This window comes from Pipistrellus kuhlii, unplaced genomic scaffold (assembly GCF_014108245.1).
Source record: "Pipistrellus kuhlii isolate mPipKuh1 unplaced genomic scaffold, mPipKuh1.p scaffold_m20_p_3, whole genome shotgun sequence".
Lineage (NCBI taxonomy): Eukaryota > Metazoa > Chordata > Mammalia > Chiroptera > Vespertilionidae > Pipistrellus > Pipistrellus kuhlii.
This window is the reverse complement of record NW_023425529.1, coordinates 147,499,988-147,505,113: the sequence shown is the minus strand read 5'-3', so window position 1 is coordinate 147,505,113 and position 5,126 is coordinate 147,499,988.

Here is a 5,126-nt window from a genome sequence, read left to right as displayed (position 1 = left end):
CTCAATGCTATACCCATCATGTTCCTTGGGGGTCTTGAAGTAGGACTAGGATTTGGGTGGGGACAGGGAAGGGTACTGAGATATAATTGAGATACAACAAACTGCACATATTTTAAGGTGAAACTGAAACAATTGCCTAAACCAAGGTCATACATGTATCTACTATCTCCCAAAGTTTCCCCATACCCATTTGTAACCCTATCCTCACAGTTATACCTGTCATCCTGTCCCTAGGAAAATACTATGCTTCCTGTCACTTGAGATTAGATTGCATTTTCTAAATTTATAAAAATGGAATCAATCAACCTCTTTGTTTGGCTTCTTTCACTCAGCACAAGTAGGGCAGTCATTTCCCCTGGAATCTGTAGAAGCATATACTTCAACTACTGACAAGTCTTCTGAAAATGGTAACTGATAATATGGAGTCAGAGGTTGCCCTACTGTCAAATATCCCCTCACCAAATATTGTCTTATGCACTGTTTATCTCTATATCTATCTCTAATCTATCTATCTATCTATCTATCTATCTATCTATCTATCTATCTATCTAAAAGCCTAAGTGACTGTCACAACTAAAACAATTGAACAGACAACTAAACAGCAGGCTGCGTGGGGTTATCAGGCCGGCAGGGGAGTTAGTGAGGGCTGACCAAACAACTGAACAGCTGGTTGCATGGGGCGAACAGGCCAGCAGGGAGGGTAGTTAGGGATGACCAGGTCAGCGGGGGAGGTAGGGGAAGTTGGGGGTGAACCAGCCAGCAGGGGGACAGTAAGGGAAGACCAGGCCAGCGACAGGGGGACGGGAGGGAGTTAGGGGCAACCATACCAGTGGGGGTGGGGGGGCGGGACAGTTGGGGGTGACCAGGCCAGCAGGTGGGTAATTAGGGATGATCAGGCAGGCAGGTAGGTGAGCAGTTAGGAGCCAGTGGTCCCGGATTGTGAGAGGGATGTCCTAAACCAGCAGTCAAACATTCCCTGAGGGGTTCTGAAATGGAGAGGGTGCAGACTGGGCTGAGGGGGCTCCCCCACCCCTTGCACAAATTTCATGCATTGGGCCTCTAGTATTAATTATAAAAAGAGTCCAAGCTGGTTTTTTTTTTTTTTTTCCTTCAGAGTCATGTTGCAAGAGTCAGTACAGACATGAAGCATTGATACAATGAACCTTCCCAGCACAGTGGGCCCCTGGATGTTAACATTCTCTCTCTGAATGCCATGTTTTGATATGACTGATATGGTTTTGGTGAGTGAAACTTTCAGCCTTCCTATTCTCTGTAATTTAATAACTGCAAACTATGGAAAAGTCCTCAGCATATAATTAAATGGAGGATAAAAGTAGATTATGGAAAGGTATATACTCTCATTCCAATTTTATTAAAAAACTATGGGAGGAATGAATAATTACATTTACCTGGAATGATAAACAGCAATAGATTAATTAGAATTATTTCTCAATGGTGAGAATTTGAGTGATTTAAAATTTTCTTCATACTTTTCTGTTTCTTAAATGGTCCAAAATGAATGTGTGTATTGTTATCAGAAGACAGATAATAGTATGGTGATTACAAGAGGAAAAGAGGTTTGGGGGAGATAGAAGAGGGCAAAAGGGAGATAAATGGTGATGGAAGGAGACTTGGCTTAGGATGGTGAACACACAATACAATATACAGATGGTATTTATAGAATGATACACCTGAAACCTATATAATTTTATTAACCAATGTCATCCTAATAAATTCAATGAAAAAAAAGTAGTGTGAAAAAATTTATATTAAACCTCAAATTTGGGCTTTTGATTTGTGAGAAATTATTAAATTATATGGAATAGTTTTCACCTTGGAACTAACTTGAACCCTACAGCAATGATAGCTATTGTTTGTCATTCATCATTCATTCATTCATTCATTCATTAACATTCCTCCATTAAACACTTATTATTCAGTTACTAGGTCCTAGATTCTGTGTTAGAGGTTAGATATAAAGATGAACAAAATGGTAATTCCCTTCCTTTGGAAAAATTTCTCTACAGTCAACCAGTTATCCAGGTCAGTTTACTAATTTGAAAGCGTCAGTCAAGGGTTGGGCCTTAAGATTTGCATTAGGAGTAGGCTTGGAATGAGAAGAACTCTGTTTGGGTTCTTAGGGATATGGCACCAATTCCAGTGACAAATGTCATTCTGCATGAGTGTATTGGTGTTTCCATCAGTGAAATGCAAAAACAACGAAGGGCCTTTAAAATGCTTCAATGCAGTGGTAACTGCAGTTGTATCATTTGCTTGCTGACTCCATTATTCTAGAGATTTTTTCAAAGTTAACATTTTTTAATGTACACTATATTTTATTATACTTTAAAAAAGATTTTAACTTTATTTTTCAATTACAGTTTGCATTCAGTATTATTCTGTATTAGTTTAGATGTACAGAAAAGTTGTTAGAAATAATGTACTTTGCAGGGTGGTACACCCAACTGCTTCAAGTACCCTGTGGACCCAGACATTCTCATCTCAATACTATTGACTCTATTCCCTAGGCTGTAATCCACATCTCTGTGAGTATTCTGTAACTACCAATTCGAACTGCTTAACCTTAACTTTTTTTTAACCTACTGTCCCAACCCTCCTCCCCTCTGACAACTGTTTCTCTGTTCTCTGTATCTATAGGTCTAGTTTCTATTTTGCTTACTTGTTTATTTTGTTCAGTTGATTTCACATATGAGTGAAATCATATGATATTTGTCTTTCTCTGACTGTCTTACTTCACTTAGCATAATATCCTTTCGTTCCATCTGTGCTATCTAAAAAGGTAAGATTTCCTTCTTTTTCAGGCCAAGTAGTATTCCATTGTGTAAATATAACACAGATTTTCTTTTTATTCACTTATTTATTGATGGGCACTTGGGTTGCTTTCAAATCTTGGCTATTGGAAATAATGCTGCAATGAACACAGAGGTGCATATATTCTGTCTAGTTAGTATTTTGGAATTCTTTGGATATATTCTCAGAAGTGGAATTGCTGAGTCATAAGGCAATTCCAATTATAATTTTTTGAGGAAGTTTCACACCTCTTCCCATAGTGGTTCAACCAATCTGTATTCCCACCAACTTTATCTTAGTAAAAAGGTTAACTTTTTACTTTATGATAATTATAGATGCACATACAGTTATGAGAAACAATACAGAGAGATTCCATGTGTCCTTTATTCATTATCTCATAATGGTAATATCTTACAAAACTATAGTACAATATCACATATTATAGAAATTTTAATACCTAGGAAAAGAAAAAAGAAAGCTTTGGCTCCTCATCAAACTCCATATATAGCAAGTACTTGTCTTTTTCTTGGCAAGCTTCTGCAACATTGACTCTCTCACTTTAATGAAGAAGAGTTCTCTCAAGATAGGTTTTTCTTTACATCTTAAATATTTCTTTAAAAGGTTACATTACAATCACCTTGCAATAACTTGGATTATTTTCTTTGGGGAAGTTAATATAAGAATGTGAAGGAACAGTTTCAAGTCATCAGGTTGTAGGGACTTTTTGAACAGAAAAGCTTACCCTATTTACATGAAGTATATCTGTAGGGGTGGAAGGAAGATTGATAGAAAGAATATTCCCAAAGGAGGTCATGTAGAAGTGCACAATCTCAAAGGAGCCTTGATGGGCCAACTGAAGTGAATGCAGAATCATGTTACAACAGCCATGATTCCATATACAAGGAGGCTTCTCTTTCTCCAGAAAAAATAGAAGCCACACTTGGAGACTCTAAAAAGAGGCAGTTCAAGAAAAAATCTAAGAGAGGGCAAAAGGGGTAGTTTTTCTAGGAGAAGATCAACCCACCTTCCAATTCAGAAGGAAGCAAGTAGCTCCTTGGATCTTTCTATAGAGATGAAGGAGCAGTGCCAGAAGCCAGTTCCAGCATGTCAGCAGGGCTGAATCATCTGTATGTCTAAGGGCATTTCCCCAAACCTGAAAAGGATGCATAAAATAATTGCTTGCTGCCAGACAGCTCAGGGTATTTTAATCTACATGTTATTGCCTCCTACTGGCCAAACACCTGAACAGCCATGGGAAATTTTCCCCAATCTGACAATGGATTCTGGATAGTAGCCCTGGCCTTTGATGTGTATATCTACCTTGCCTTAGGACAATTTGTGTTAATAAATAGCAAGGGGTCCTGAGACAAAAACTTAGTTCCTTTAGCTAAGTCTTTTCTGGCTCCCCATAATGCCTTTCAAAATTATGTTTCATTTCTGGACTCTAATTTACACACAGTGCCTTCTCCAGATTCCTGAACTCTATTAGATGCTGGATCAAGATCACTGGCATTAGAGCAGTAAGTCAGGGACCTCTTGGATGTTCAGCTGAAGAATTTATCTTTAAAGGTACAGTGCTTCCTGTTCTCATTCACAAATTTATTTAATAAATTTATTGAGCACTTTCTCTTTGTCCATCTCTAATGTTGACAGAAAGATGAGTGACTTTTAAATATGAGATGCTTCATACAAAGATGAGAGGGAAAAAGTCCATATCAGGAAAAAGGTAGATCATATTAAACTTATCTCAATTGCCTAATATTAGGAAAGAGCACTGTATTCTGAATCAGGAGACCGAGGCTGTGTCACTAACTAGCTTTGTGGTATTGGGTAAGTTACACTCTGGGTGAGCCTTGGTTTTCTTAATTGAGAATTCTTGTCTAAAATGTTCACTTCTGACCCAGATCTATAATTTATGAGATAAAATTCTTCAAAAAGACCATGGATAGCACTAACTATAGAAAAACAGGAGATCCTGGCACTGCCAACCAAATACCACTCTTTACATAAATAAGCTCTTCTCCACTCAATTTGGAATTTCCAATGAGTTGAAGTAGAATTTCCTTAACTGGAAAAACAGTTAAGGCTTATGATGGTGATTCTCTGATTTCTCTACAGTGTCTCTTCCCACCCATGTGATCCATACCAACTCTCATTCTAAATTCAAAAGTTTGAGGATGTGGTGAGGGTGACTTGATTGTGAAAAGAGAGTGAGCTTATGACTTTTGGTGCCCAGTTTCACCTTTTACCCCATGTGAAGAGGTGAATTGTATCCCTACATACCAAATTTATATGTTGAAGTCCTTACCCCAGTA